We start from the raw sequence: 17211 nt of genomic DNA, 5'->3' as shown, positions 1-17211 counted from the left end.
CCCAAAGGTGTATTATTCTCCCAATCATCTGATGCTGTACGAATGGACTACGCCATATTTGGGCGTTTGAAGGTTAGTCCCATTAGCATTCAATTCAAGAGCAAGGGCTAATGAAAACTTACTCTTTTGACACTTTAGCCAACTTGTACCGGATCTCCATCAAAAACAACTTTAAAAAGTACCGGGGTAAGCTGGAACAGATTGTTACCATCAAATGTGGGTGGATTGAGTTACAATTGTCTATCTTAATCTAGGTTACATATAATTAAGTAAACTAAAAATTATCTTAAAATACCTTTTTCAAGTTATTACCTTTAACACAACCTAAAACCGAGTGTATTGTCTTAAACGAAAACACTTCTATTAGAATTAATTGAATTAAAAAATGTTATCATCTCTAAAAGATTCATATGTATGAATAAAAAAGACAATCTCCCCTTCCTTCGTAATTGTATAGATAAGGATCTAGATATCTTTAAAAGTATAATTAAGTCTAATAATTTAATAGGATTTTATTTTTTTGGTATATATATATAATACCTATATTAATGCCAAAGAAGTTCGACACTTATGCCAAGGAGATAACTCTATAACGTATCTCCTCATTTCTCAAATCATGGAAGGAAGGTCATCCGGCTATGCTTGGTTTTTAAAGTTCCTTTTAAAGAAATTATATCATCTTTAATGGATGATGACAAGCTACAACTTCAAGTATTAGTTTTAAGAAGCAAATCCTCTTGGCAATTAAATCCTCAATTACTCATAATTTTATTTTGGAAGGTCATTGATGTCGTAAAGGCTATCACTCTCATTATATGGGGAATTGATGAAATTGAGATTGTTCTGTTTTCTTTTAGTTTAATTAGTGGGATAGATAAAAATATGCAATATTCTTCTACCTAAAACTTCTCCATTGCAGAGCATTCACAAATGGGGATCCTATATTTTATTGATCCTTATTGTTCCAGAAAAACCTTTTGGATCGGAGGGATTAGTTTAGTAATAGAATCCTATCAAAATATAGATATGCTAGCAAATTTGTGGAAAAAAATTCAATCAGATTGTGGAAAAGTCACTTCGTAATTCCTGCCCATTTTTAAAACTAATTTATCTTGTTCATATCGGATCATACGATAAGAAGCTATAAAAGTGTGGTTGTATACTACGAACGCTTTTTGACAGTACTGCGCTTGCCTAGTTCAGTCGTGAATTCTCGTGCGACGAGTATAGAGGTCTCAAAAGAAGAAATTCGCTATATTTTACATTTTTACTACCGGAAGCGGAAAAACCACATCGAAAGCAACCAAGAAAATTTACGGGTTTTTTTTTTCCAGCTAAATTCTACCCTCTACTTTGAACAACTCGAACGTTTGAAGCTGGCGATTTAACAGAAACAGCCAGAATTGGTGAATAGGATAAAACAATTCATCATCAAGACAACACCAGGCCGTATATATTTTTGATGACGCGTCGGAAACTCCTGGAGCTCAGATGGAAAATCTTATGCATACACCCTACGGTCCGGACCTGGTACAAAGTGAAAACCATCGATTCCTGTCTATGACCATCGCACTTGAGGTTACAAATTTGCCTTCAATAGAGACCTTTGAAAATTGGTTGTTTGAGTTTTTCCCAATAGAGACAAGGGCTTCTACGAGAAGGGCATTATGAAGTAGGATTTTGAAACAATGATTTAGCTAATGTTATTACTATAAGAACATAATTATCTATCAATGTTATAATAACATTGATAATGATTAGAATTATTGTTATAATAATTTTGAGGAATAAACACGAATACACTCAAAAAAGAAATAATTTTTGTTGTTTTACCTTCAATTTTTTTCATCAAGATCAAATTTTTTAATGAAAATAGTTCCCAAATTTTGTTTCCAGATTTTTTTTCTTAAAAAGTGTGTTCAAAAAGTAAGGAGACTTCGTATTTTTTTTAGCAAAAAATATTTTTTATTCATCAATATTTCAAAGTAATCCCCCATAGATACAATAAACTTGTGCTAACCATTTTTCCAATCCTCGAAGCACTTTTGGGTATAGCTTTGAGCTCTTCCAGCGATGCAGTCTTTATCTATTCAATCGTTCCAAATCTCCGTCCTTTCATAGGTCTCTTCAGTTTTGGGTACAAGAAAAAGTCACATAGGGCCAAATCCAGTGAATATGGTGGCTGAGACATGATTGTAGTGTTGTTTTTGTCCAAAAAAAAAATGCAACGTTTCTGTTGGTCAAAATTAAGCAGTTTTAGAACAAACTTCCCTTTGGTCTCATTCCAAAACGTTCGAAAAAAGTTTATAGCACAGGCCAACCAATGTGTCAATATCCTCAACAACTTCTCTGATAGTGATTTGACGGTTTTCAAAAACAATTTTCTTCACTGCTTCAACATTTTCATCTGTTGTTAACGTGGTTGGGCCTACTTCTTTGATTTATGGTTCTCAAAAATTGTTTATTGTATTATATGACACATAAATTGTTAGGTAGGCGTTATGATACTTACAAAATTGTAACTTTACAATCATCTTATACAAGTTGTAACTTGTCAAAAATCTCAACTTGTACTCAACATATAATATATTCATACATATATGTATGAATATATTCATATTCATAAATTTCAACTTAAAAATATTAATACATTATATGGCCACTAGAGTGTTAAACTGAATACATTATTTATTGCAGTTTGGATAACGACCAAGTTCTTTGAAAGGAGATACAAGCGAATAGCTTTTTTGTCCACTTGCAACCTTGAGTATCAAAAGTAGGAGAAAAGTTTAACGAAAACATAAGATATCTTTGAGCCCAAGCTATAAACAAAGTGGGGAAATCCCCTTCTCTTAGTTTAAGTAGATTCCTTGCCACCGGAAAACGTTTATCTCACGCAAGAGGTCTGTTTTTACAATAAACTTTTCGAAAAAGATTTACAACAACTTTTTCAATAAAAATATTTTAGTTCTTCCAGCGGTTGGAGAGAAAAAATGACGACGAAGAAAATATTTTTGAATGCTCATTTCAATAAAATATTTCAACTCCATGACAAATAACTCGGGGTGGCTGTTAAATATGCGTACCAATTAAATAAGAAAGTTTTAGCTCCAAATCCATAGACAAATTTAAAGTAAATTTAGCTGAACATTTTTTAGTTTCTTTAGAATTTATGGTCTTTTCCGGTAAAGTTATGAAAATCCTGATTGGTGCTATACTTTAAAAAAAAAGTTAATACATTTTGGAGTGTAACTTCAGTTAGAAATACCAAATCAGAATTTATAGAGCAAAGATAGGAAAGAAAATCCATTTCCATTAATCAAAGGCACAATTTTGAACTTTTACGTCACTTTTTATGCTGGTTGCTTTCATGGAAAGCATCCCCTTCATGCTGCAAGAAGAGGACTTGTCAATGATATGTTTATGATTAAAATATATTCAAATTCTGTTTTTTTGTGTCTGGATATATTGCTTCGTCAATCATCAAAAATTTTAAGTTGAACTATTGCGATTGTATAAGTTATTTAATTTATAATGAGCCAAGAATATTGAATTTTCGGATGTCCGCCATCTTTTTGAAAAATTTAAAATCCAAATTAAAAGAGAAGCTCTTAAAAAAACAGGCTAAAATATATTTTCGTAAAATTAAATATGGATTAATTATATTTGTACTTTTCAAAAAATCATAGTCAATATGGTAACAAATTTTTCTTATTAATTCTTTGACGACACCGTAAGTTGCACAAAATTGATCCTAACAATAAAAAATTAGAAGTTGACAGATTACCCTATGCAACAGCATTTTCAATGACAGTCTAAAACCCACCTTGATTATTGATACATAAGCTATAGAACATGAATATAACCATTAAAATTTTCAATTGCAGTAGATTTGGTCTTTAAAGTTATTATTAAAAATTCACGTTTGTAGAGTATTATTTCGATTTAGAGCCATTTTCCCAAATGAAATAACTATATAGATGGAAATTAAAGGTAAAACAATTTTAAAAGCATTCCACCATTGTAAAAAACAAATATATATTTATAAAGTTATCTTGAATACAGTTCATACAAAAAGTGCCTGATCATACAAAAATCTAGTAAAATGTAACCTCTTATTTAGGAGCTAATATTTTTACAATTGCTTTAGTTTTTTAACTGAAACTAAAGAATAACCCCTATGTTACATCTAAAAGGATTTGCCGTTAAAAAAAAGTTCAAATTTGATTGATTTTTTTGAGTTTAACTTTAAATTTTCTTGTATAATATTTAATAAACAATTAATGTAATGTTCCGTGAAAATGTTCCGAAATTAAATATAATAAACTTGATTATTTGACTAGCTGTAATTGTTATTTAATATTTTAGAAGCAGGAACATTAACACCGATATAAATATTTTTCATTTGTTCATCTCATCGACTTACTTATATTTAATTTCGGAACTTTTCACGCAACCTTCTTAATTCATATTTTTTATATACTCTATAAGAAAATTAAAAGATAATCTAAGAAAATCAATCCAAATCGAACTTTTTTTTTTTGACAATAAATCTTTTGAAGTTGTAATTAAACGTTTATTCTTTTGGTTGTGAAGAATTATTTTGCAGAATGAAACACCGCCAACTACTACAAGTACTATTTGGACGGATTACAGAGATCGGAATATCGTTCGAAGAAAGATATGGAGTTTCAAGGAGACTATGTTGAAAAAAAATTAAGAAAAAATGTTTTGTAGCTTTTTTAAGTTAGGTCGGAAAATTTTCAAACAACTGTCGTATAATTGAGGTAAAGTTCGAATCTATAATATAAAACATAAAAATCGGCAAAAATGTCATGAAAAGCTTTTTTAAGATACTAGTAGAAACCTCATTCATCTTCTCTACTATTGTCAATACTGATTGTCTTAAAATTAGAAGCTCCTAGATGTTCCTCCAGCTAGGCACGCAGCCAGTGTTTGTTTGTGTTGGGGGGTGATAAGAGCAACTACGTTAGGAACATAGTCTTTCCTGTATTTTAGATTATATTGTTTATTTTTTCCGTGACCGCTCTTTCCCTAGAGCCCTTTATTCTCGCCCACAGACTGACTCAACACTCCCAATATTGAAGGAAAAGTCGAATAGAATGTTGAGGCAATGATTGAAAAAAATCCTTGGCTAATCTACACCTGTAGAATATAAAGAAGTTCTAGTAGGACTAGAGAAGATGATTTGTACGTTTCATGAACTCTATACATAGTGATGAAAATCGTATGTTTGTAAAAAAAAAAAAAAAAAATATGAGTTTGAGCTACAATCAGCTGTGACAAGTGAGGAGGGGAAGAAGGAAATAAAAAACCAGGAAATTGGCGCTATAATTACTCCGATGTCGATCCCCAGTTCTACTCCGAGTCCAAATAGGACTTACAATTATAACTCCGCTACAAATCCTTGGGGTTAGGCTCCGTCTTTTATTACCACACACGAATGTTCAATCAGGTTTTGAATACAATTGGATCTATTTAGAAAAGGATGGAACATGAACGTCTCAAGCACCTGGACAACAGACTAGAAAACGTGCGCTCCAAGGGATGGCTTAGTAGAAGTTCATAAATATGTTATTTTTTTTTAATAAAAATATATTAATACTATTTTTCAATACAGTTTGTATGAGTAAAAGTCGATGAATATTTATTCATAATAGGACAATTAATAAGAATTTAAGACTAAATAAGCTGCAATATATCACCAATATAATTTACATTAATTATTTCAAAAATAGATGCATACACCAGAAAAATTGATGTTCATAACTTAAACATTATCATATTGAAGTTTGGCAACCTTTTTAGATTTGAGCTTGTTCTACGATGATCTTTTTCTGCCTTCCTGTCGGATGTTGTCATTGAGTTGACAAAATAAATATTTGCCATCACGTTTAAGAGGACTTGTGAAATATTGCCAAGAATGCTTGCCCATTTGTGACCTTCATCACGCACAGTATCAACTATTGCTTCGATTGTAGTTTCTGAGCTTTTTCTTGACTTTTTATGATAGATTTCTTTGATATGAGCAAAGATAGGGTGTAATGAGGATTTAACTCATAGACGGTTCAGGGAAGTGCTGAAGTATCCTTGCATTTGGTAGCAGTTATAAATATTTTTTAAATTGTGTAATGAGTCAAAGATGAGATGAACTTTTCTATGGATGTTTTGTGGGTGAGTAATGGAAGGCTGGAGCTCACCACCACAAAGAAAATGAGTAAAGAACTCCCTGTTGACTAGGTGGTTATCAACTAATACGGGCACAACGATAAATCCGATTTGATAAAAGGTTTTCATAATTTGAGTATATTTGCTGTAGAGAAATTCAGCATCTAATTTAGCAACTCGTAAAGGGCTACCTCATTCATGTGGTTTCCTCCAACGGATTTGATTATAAATGTAATGTTTTAGTTGTTTGGTTGTTCTCGCAGCCCAAGAACTTACCTCTAACAAACTCGACTATTTCTGCAGAATAGACATAATCAATTATTAGATTAACATAAGGCACTCTGTAAGGTAACTGTAAGGCAATTCGAACATAATAACATTTTGCCTCAGATGACAAATAGAGGATAGACAAGGTGAAAATCTCCTTCTGTTGGCTTTCTTGAAAAGTAATGTCATCTGTTCTTTGACGGAAGACAATATTGAAGAATGAATTGGCTCAAAGTCTGGGGATACAAGTAGTTTTTTCAATAAGCCCATGACGATTTCATAAGTCTCTTCATTATTCATAATTATATTATATTATTTTAGGCTTTCATGAGAATACTTTTGTTATCATCGAATCTTATTGTTTTCACTTTAAGGGAAGGGATTCAAGTCAAGATAATTTTTTTAATTGAATCAAATTTAATTGATGTAGTCCTCATACATTGTTTGTAGGTACATTAATATGGCCAAAACGACAAAACAGATTTGACTCAAATTTGGTATGTGGTATCACTGATAGTAATATTACTAAAAATTGAAATATTGGATCTATATCTTATTCGCTTTGAATACACCTCTATGTGGTCTCTTTTTGAGAAGGCAGGACTTCAACAAGACTTTTGTTCTATTTTTGTATACATATATGTCAATATAATAATAACTTAGGAGAATACCTAAAAAAAACAGGGGAAAGAAACAAGCATTTTTTAATATCTGGGGTAAAATTTGCCTAGAGGCACAAATAAAGGGTTAATAACATAATAATACAAATGGAATGATAGTTTATTGAATTTGATTTGATACCCATATCAATGCTATACGATAAGCCATTTTGAAGCTATAGTCAAAGAATACAAACAATCACGTTTATTTTACCTTTTTTTAGAGCAAATAACAATAAATTTTCAAGGGCCATGCGGCAGGCATAGTCGCACACAATACTTTATTTTACAGAAAAGACGGCATGAACCCTGATGTATACATATTGTTGATTTAGGTCTTTATTGTATACATCTCATAGATATGTGTCCTTATTTTGTTGTTCAGGTATTAAGAAACAATTTAATGAACGGTAATATGGTTTTTTATAACTTAATTAATATTATAACATATTGAACATATGTGAATATACCAATTATATACTATAATTGAGTTAAAGTTTGAAGGCTATTTAGAGCTTTGTACACAATTTAAATAAATATATATTAATGAATTAGTGAAATGTAACTATTTTACAGTAATTTTTCATGAATTTTATATTTATATAAAAAATATGTATTTGTGTTTTGAACATTTTACTATTTTAATACATAAAATTGTTTATGTACCTAATTTCTTAGTATAGAAGAACAAGTGTGCACAAAAGAACTCAATGAGGATAGTTAGATACATCATTAATGAAGAGTATAAAATTAAAAAAAACCTGCGCATGTTTGCACACTTTTCCGAAGTAACAATTTTGGTTGGGAGTGTCCTGCAAGATGGAACATGTTCCACTCCTCCAGCCAATCAATCAACACGTGCGAGCACTTATGCTACGTCACATTGCAAGTTATAACAGATCAGTGATTCATTATTGGGATTATTTGGTAGACCTTCTTTATAATTTATCCAAGTGTGTATTTATAAATAACATATAAATCTCCCAATTATGGAAATTAAACTTACTAGACTTCTCTTATTGAGTATAGTAAAGAAATATAGTATTGATATCAAAATTTACAAACTATAATATTTAATGATATATTAAAGTCTAATAATATCAATTTGATTATTGAGAATAATAGAGAAGAAAACATAAATAAATTACTCCCATTTGTAAAAAGTGTGAAACGATTTTATAATGAGTATAGTCGTGACTATGACAGAATGGAAACATGGAAGTTGTGAATGGTTGAATGGAAATGTAATTTGAACAATGATTAGAAACCCTGCAGGCCACGTTAATTGTGCAGATAATACTATAAAGAAGAATGGGCGTCCCCCTAAGGGATGATATGTCAGTAAGGTCAAAAGAAGATTGATAAGGTCCATCTTAGACATGGATGAAAATTATTTATTTATGGATGCTCCCCGTTCTGTCAGAAGTAACCCTACTAAAAAAAGATTTTACCTTTAGAATTGGAGATGTCTATTGCATCTCCAAAAAAGATCAACAAAAATTAAAGAGCAATGACATATGATGCTCCAATTACACACAATGATGATGAAGCTTTATCAATGCTCTTGGGAAAATGCAAATAAGATATTAAGGGACTCACCAAAAATACACAATGTGAATTTTTTGCCATCATTGAATAAAATTGCACAAGCCAGAGTGTTATCCTGATGAAATTGTAGTTGATAAAAGTAAAGCAGAATGTTCCTTTAAGTGTATTTTAAATCATACTCCTACAAGAATAATAATGTCTTCTAAATACGAAATACTTGACTTAACTTCATCAAATGAAAATAATATAATATGTGCTCAATGATCCTCAAAATGTGGATTTGATGAAGCATCGGGGCAAAAGGTATATAAACAAAAATTTGACTTAAATGAAAATGCTTCTGTTTCTGAAGAAAGTATTTTTAGTACAACATGCCTTGTACCGCTTCAATTGGACATTGGAAATAATATAGTGTGGAAAAATCCTGTCCCAGCTAGCAAATTTTATTACAGTCCTATCTGCTTACAATATTCTAATGAAACACCAGAGCTTTGTAGACAGGTATACGACAAATTAGCTGCTGATTTAGAAAGTATAGACTACATTTATCCTACTATTATTTTCGAAGGGAAGGAGATCACATTCAAAATCAAAAATAACCTTTCAATCAGAATGTCAGATGGAAAGGTAATTAATGCTCTTACTGATACAAGGTCCACACAATCATTATACATAAATCAACAAATATTGAAGCAATGACCTTTGGGATTTCTGTCTTTTATTGTACGATTCATTTTCCGAATTATCCTCCATTTAGGACATAAAATGGAGATAAAAAAGTCGAGGTCAAGGACAGAGGAAGAAAAAGATTTTGTTGCTAATAAGAAAAAAATAATTCAAGAAGATTTAAAAAAGAATTAAGCTTAATTGTAGATCAACTTAGAGTGGTAAGTGGAACTAGTAATCATGGCAACACTGTACGAAAAGACTTTCAAAATTCCTCAAAGTTGGCTGAAATGACTTTAGTTGACCTTGAGTTCATTAAAAGACTCTACACTATTCTTCAAGTCATATCTCCAAACACTTCTATTAATGTGGTTATATTTCATGACTACACTATCAAAACGGCCGAAATTTATGTCAATCTATATAATTGGTGCATGATGCCTTCCTCTATCCATAAAGTCTTGATTAATGGAAAACAGGGTATTGATAATCTAATTTTTCCACTTGGGCTATATTCTGAAGAAGCAGAAATTAGAAATGCCAGACTTAATCACTCAAGAAAATCATCAAGAATTGACACCCTGACAGATCAGATTCACCATCTTCTGAATAGCAGTGATCCCTTAATATCTCACCTTAGCCAAAAAATAATTCTAAAAGAGTGAATACTTTATACACTTATACCTATATTAAATTTATTTTTTCATTTAATTCCCATTTATCAACAAATACGAGTATATTACATTTAAATTATTTCATAAATATCAAAATAAATCCTTTAAAAATCATACGAAATCCGTCGTATATATTTGATAAATAAGTTACATCAGACTTAAATCAAATCTGGAATGGTAAAAATTAATAAATAAAATCAATAACTATAGTTTTGACCGCTTTTTTGTGGAAATAAACCACTGTGCTGCGGTACATTAATCCAAATGACTGGTATATTTAGTTTCTATAGACCTTAGAGCTCGGGAAAAAGTCCAATATTAAAAGGTTTGAAAAAAAAAGTTAAAATTTGAACAGCTCTACTGCTCAGTCTCGAATTCTTAGTAATTGTTTATATGCTTGAATTCACCTTGTGATGCACTTTCTTTCTTGGAATAGTCGTCTCCCATTTGGATTCAAGTTCCAGATTAGAAGGCACATTGAAACCAGGAAAACTATGGTATATAATCTTAGGCTTCTTGGAGGTACCGTCATAACCTTGACGGCATCCGAGGGCACATCTCTTCCAACCCATCACCTTAAACTTAACAGTCACGATCTGAGTCCTTGATGTTATAAATATTCACTATTGAAGACAATGACTAATCAATTTTAATATAAGCCGTATCTTGGAGCCAGTGGGCTTTTTTATTCATCTGCAAGGAAAAGAAAATTCATTCTGCAGATTAACAATTCTAAAAAAAACAAGCATAAAAAGGCAAGCTAAAAAATTCAAAGGATTTACATCACTATCGATAGACTAATGAATTTGATTTTTATACCATTTTACTTTCGTCTTTTAACAAGATAGAATTTAACCATTATTTATCTCGTTTTATATTCAATTGTAACCCATTTATAACAAATGTTTTTTTATAAGTATTTTTTCCCTTATCCTAACTTCACAGTTAATAAAAAAAAGATATAAAAACATTCTAAAAAAACAAGTAAAAAATAAATAAATAATTGAATTTAAAACATTCAAGTCGCTTTTACTTCCTCAATAGAATGATACTGTGTCTTCAATTGTAACTTTTTCATAGCAAATGTTGTATGTTTTATTAAATGGATAGCTTCTAGTTGTTTTTTTTTTTTTTACAAAAGTATAAACTATTATTATTAATCTTATTCAAATTGCAACAAAAAAAAGTATCTCGTACTTTCTAGTCCTTATTTTATACAACGCTAAGCTTGAAAGTTCTTCAAGGGAACGCCATGCAAAAATTAATGATTGTAAATATAACCACTAATACGTCGAAATTGTTGTGATGCTCATCGTATTAATGCCATCATATATTGATGGTAATAAATTTGCCATCACGCAACTTTAATTGTGATTGATCTTCCAAAGCGAGGAGGCAGAATCATTTATTGTCCGACTCTTCTACACTTTGACAAATGAAAACTTAGTCTGGTTGACCGGTGGAACTCCGTAAACCGCATAGGTGAAGTAGTAGTCGTTGCTGGAGTTTCTCAACTAGTCTAAAGTCCAGTTTTTCTTGTCTTGTTACTGTGCTGGGTGCAAATCAATCGGTCTTTGCTTTGTGCTTTCCATCTCGACCGATTTTTGTCAGTTGTACCTCATTTGAACGCTAATATTCACCAAATTATTGTGTTAAAAAAACTTGAAACCTATTTATCAAATGTGGCCTTTATGACACTATCAAAGTGGAAGTCACGATTTGCTGTAGTATTGTGTATATGGTACTACCTTCTTATGATTGGAAAGAGGAACAGAACGCAGAACGGAAATAATGTCTGAACAATGATCAAAGATAAAAAAAAAATGACAGAATGCTTACAACCCTGTCAAAGGCTATAACTGTTATCAAGAGTAGATATACATGACCTTGCTTGACTGTTACTGTTAGAGTACCGCTGTTATACTATATGACGTCAAAATCTGTCTGTCTTGCCCAGCAGTCGGTAATGTACATTAAATTAAAATTTTGGCAAGCCTGATTACTTGATGGCATAACTTTTATTTCGTTTAACCTTGGTGGCACAGAATAATTATATTTATCTAAGTTGTATTAAAATAGTCAAAATTACAGCATTAATATATCTATCCTCCATGATACCTCTTCCCAAGTACTGTTAATTCTTCATTTGAAGAAGATATGCATATCTGCTACTAAATATTTCAATAATGTTTATGAAAGGCACGGCTGACATGATAAGATAAAAATACATTATTTATACAGGGTGTCCACGATAAATTGGAACTATCTTAAAATTCAACCTGCTTGATAAAAATGGAATTTGGAGTGTATTTGTTAATATGAAAAAGTTAGACATGACATTAAACAACAAATTTATTCAACATGTCCTCCCTCAGCACCTACCCTCTTCTCCATCCTGCCCCTAAAGGATTTGTGATGACTTCCGCGGAATCGACAGCATCCCACTCCCTCGTAATGGGGCTTCACTTTGTGGTGAAGACTGCAGGGACCTCTTCTCTCTCCTTGGCAAGCCACCTGTCATTCTGGACGTTGTAGCTTCTGTCGACAGTCCAGTTCTTCTCGTCGGAGGAGAAGATGATTCTTCCTCCATGGCTCTTCAGGTCATTGAGGAGACTCTTACCGTTGGTGAGCCTGGTGGCCTTCATAGATGCCATGAGGATGTGTTGTTTGGCCATTCGGTATGACCTGTACCCTTATTCACAGGCTTGGAGACCAGTTGCTTACTCCCTCCACGGTTCTTGGCCAACCTGGACAAGGAAGTCCCCGGCGAAGCCTTAATGGAATTCTGGAGGCCTTCCAGGAAGCGGGGAGTGCGGATTCGGTCACTTCTCATGTTGTTGGCCTTGCGGCAGACCTTCCCCTCAACCTCCCAGGCATTGAAGACCCCGTACACCGTGGTCTTGGGGTAGTGAAAAATTTTGTGGATAGCAGAGGGCTTGTGTCCCGGGCGAGCCAATTCGAGGATGGCGTCTCTCATTGCTTGTTCCATGATGACTATTGTTTGTTGTCAAAACAATTGTTATGGAATTTATAGTGTATTGTTCACGTAACCTTTTATATTAGTATGATTTAACCCCGAATATCCACATTAGGCATCTGGATGAAGTTTAAAGTAGTTCCAATTTATCTTGGACACCCTGTACGCATATAAACATCAAAAGTGTAAAATTCCATTCTGAGAATGAACAAATATAATGAGTAGATACATAAAAGGAACATTTGATAAATCCGTACAATGTCCGAAAGATGGCACTACTGGTGCGTATCGAGGCTATGTTTAGTTAGATGCATCTCTTGGAAGAACACACACCAACTTTAAGCCAGATCAGTATATTTCCTTCTGTTTCGAGTTCTTTTGAATCGAGGAATCGACCAGAAAGATAATGGCGACTGTCTTTTGGATTCTCAAGGAATAATCTTCATCGATTATCTGGATAATGGTAAAGCTATTACAGGTCCATATTAATCATCTTTATTGGACAGTTTAAAACCGAGCTGAAAGAAAAACGCCCACAATCGGCTCACAAAAAAAGTCTTTTTCCATCACAACAATGCACTATCTCAGACCTCAGGAGTTGTGGTCTCAAAATGAATAGAAATAGGTTTCCAACTCGAAATGTACACATCACTGACAATGTCATGCACCTTTAATCTTCTGTCATCCATCACTCTATTATGGATTTTATCAATACTTTCCGGAGTAGTAACCTCAACAGGGTGCCCAAAAAATTCAGTATGACTTGGTCACTCTGAAATTTTGAAACCACTTATAAACGGTTCTAATGGAAATTCCTTTTCGTTTTTTTTTAAATCACTCAACTTCCTCGATTCAAACGAATATAAAACAGAAAGAAATAGACGGATGAGGTTGAAAATTGGTGTGTGTTCTTTCAAGATATGCTACTAACAAAACATTATCTCGATACGTGCAAGTAGTGCCATCTATCGTACTTTGCACGTACTTTTCAAACGAAAATCGTATTATACTCTCAGGTAAATTAGAGCAGAGTTCTTCGTATTTTCATCTCTAATTTATGGATATTCATTTTAATCATGAATTGAAAAGGTTATTTTTCTGAGATGGTACTTAAAAAAATATATAATCTTGCTTCTAATGAGTCAAATTATCGATTTCGTTATATTTATTTTAGGAATATTTTTTCTTGCATCCTCACATGGCTTATTGACTAAATATTCTATAAGATATCTAAAAGTTAAACTAAAAAAATGTATCGAAGTCCAACTAATCTCATTATTAAACATAAACATACATAACTTATATTATTATTAATGTTTAATAAAACAAGGCGATTCTTCTATCCGCTGAGCTTTATCCAAGGCGAATTTTTCCCTCGCCAATCTTTCTGCAGGTAAATTTTCCAAAGGCTAGTTTTCTTAGATTCTTTTGTAAAATCCGCGGAAAGCAACTGTCAGAGGAGGGGAATAAATAAAAAAATTCAACTCCGTATCTAGCAATGCTATGGGCAGGAATTACGATGTTGATCACTAATTCTACTCCAAATCCAAAAAGGACTTCAACTAATCCTCAGTATTACAGTATCCTCAGCTTTAACGCACTAATGATTATTTCATACCTATTATTCTTTCTTCAAGAATAACGTAATAATGGTGACAGCTTTGATAAATAAAAAATTATGTTCCGGTAGCAATTATAAAAAGAGCACGATCAAATCAATCGTTGGTAATTCTCACTGGGTATTCCAACAAGATGGAGTACCTGCCCATATTGCAAAGTAAACCCAAGAGTGGCTTCAGACCAACATGAACTTCTGAGCAAAGGACTTCTGGCTACTGCAGAGCCCAGACCTCAACCTCTTGACTACTCCATCTATGCGCAGGTGGTCAAAACAGACAAAGCTTGGGACTACAAGAGCGCCGAGTACATCCAGAGGGTATGCAGCAGCTTCCATCGCCACTTGGATCAGACCATCAATTCTGAGGGTAGATACATTGACTAAAACATGTTCTCCGGGTTTCAATAATAATAATAAATAGTTAATAAACTTGTTTTCTAATTCACCCGGGATCCTGCCATGGACTTTAATAATGTGTTTATCAAAATGGGTAAATAATAACAGTTGTCCCGGTACCTTTAAGAAACTAGAAAAGGAAAAACGATTGCTGCGTGTGCTCTTTCTTCTTTTTTGTTGATTATCTATGTATTATCAAGGTCATTGTTCTGTTAACTTCTTGCTCTGAAGTAAGTATTATTATCTATCTTTGGTATAAATTGTGTTTTCAAAGTGCATAATAAAATAAATCTATATGACTTTAAACATAGTTATAGTAGTTTAAATTTTCTTATGGTATTTTGAAAGCAGAAGGTTCGCCTCTTTATAACAAATAATTGATTTTCTCACCAAAAATCCTATAACAACCAGTTGATATTAACAATTATCATAATTCAGTTGTACTATGGTTAACAGAAATACAAGGTTATACCACAACGCGTGTACTAATGATGTTTCAATTCCACCACGCTTTTAATATTGATGTCATAGTGTATGAGTGGTTGCGTGTTTTGTCAAAATCTTTTTTTCTTGCCCAGCAGTGGGAACGATACATTAAATTGAAAATTCTAAAACACTGACGTCATAGACTATGAGTGGTTGCGTGTGTTTTGTCAAAATCTGTCTATCTTGCCCAGCAGTTGGTACAATACATCAAATTGAAAATTCTAGTAAGCTGGATTACATGATGGTCTAACCTTGTATTTCTATTAACCTTGAGTAACCTTCTCCTCGCAATCTTTTGTATTACAAATTAAACAAATTTACTTATAAACTACATTAGCTTAAAAGACTCCTGCTATAATTTTCACTTTGTCACTTTCCCATTTTTTTACACTAACATTTTTTCATGACACGAGCCTGGTGCATGGCTTATAAATAAGAATAAATTGAATTAAGTTGCTTTGAACGCCCCATTGAAGCTGAATACTAAATTTATAATATAATAAACCTGGAGTGCACGTAGATGTTGTGTCTAAGCATGACTTGGAAACATTAATGGTGTAGTATTCATAACTAATTTATAGTTGCTTATATTTATTTTAAATACTTACAAAAACACATGTGTTATAATGAGTTAAATTGAAAACATATATTCATATATACATATAAAATTTAATATGTTTCTTATCTCTAGTATATTTATAATTCATTTTTACATATATATATATTTAAGTTCAGTTCTATAAAATTTCTATTTAATTAAAGTATATACATTATTTACAAATTTAAGGATATATTATTAGTGATGAGACGATTAAAAAAAATGCCAATGCCGATTCTGATGTTATTCTAGTAAGAATTCCCGATTCCGGGCGTCCATAGGATTGGGGATTGGTATTTGGAATTTAAAAATAAAAACTTTTAAAAAAAAAAAAACTATTATTCGCAAAAAATTTAAATTTCTGGAATTTTTATTTCAAAAATCCACAGCTATTCACATAAAATAGTTTTTTCTTCTTCAGATATTACATTTTTTATCATATATCAGACTTGTATGAATGTATTTTATTTACTATCAAGATGTAGTTGGCATTGCTCAGAGTTATTAGGATGCGCGGAACAGACACACATTGCTTTAAAAATATAGACGATAACTTTACCTACACAAATCCTCATTATGACTCACCTTTTTTCATGAACACACTCAGACGTAGTTACTTAGTAACTTGATGATAGATGTTCTCTTCTCAAGAATGAAAGAATTATAATAATATCTTGAGAAGAAAAAAAGATACATTATGACTGATTTGTCTCTAGAGCCCTAACTGACTGAGCCTTAGCTCTACACACTCGATGCTACATGTATAACGCCTGCATTATATTAATATTATTACATTGTTATATCAAAAATAACTTTATGATACACATTAGGAAGCACTATATACGGTGCACCCTGTAAACATGTGCGGTGTTACATACAAATCCCCTACGAGATTTATAAATATGATTACATTGTAATATCTTAGATTAAAAAAAATTTATGCTATACATCAGGGATCACTATATATAGTACACCTTGTATACTCGCTTAATACTACATTCAAACATAATATTTACATACATATTAGTGATGGTACGATTCCAAAATATATCTCGATTCCAATTCCGATGCGATTCACGTAAAAAAACTGACTTTGATTCTTAAATATTTTAATTAATAGTTAAAAAATACCA

The sequence above is a fragment of the Lepeophtheirus salmonis genome, chromosome 13 (genome assembly GCF_016086655.4).
Source record: "Lepeophtheirus salmonis chromosome 13, UVic_Lsal_1.4, whole genome shotgun sequence".
In the NCBI taxonomy this organism is placed as follows: domain Eukaryota; kingdom Metazoa; phylum Arthropoda; class Copepoda; order Siphonostomatoida; family Caligidae; genus Lepeophtheirus; species Lepeophtheirus salmonis.
The sequence above is the reverse complement of the archived record's forward strand: the minus strand, read 5'-3'. Positions refer to the sequence as shown.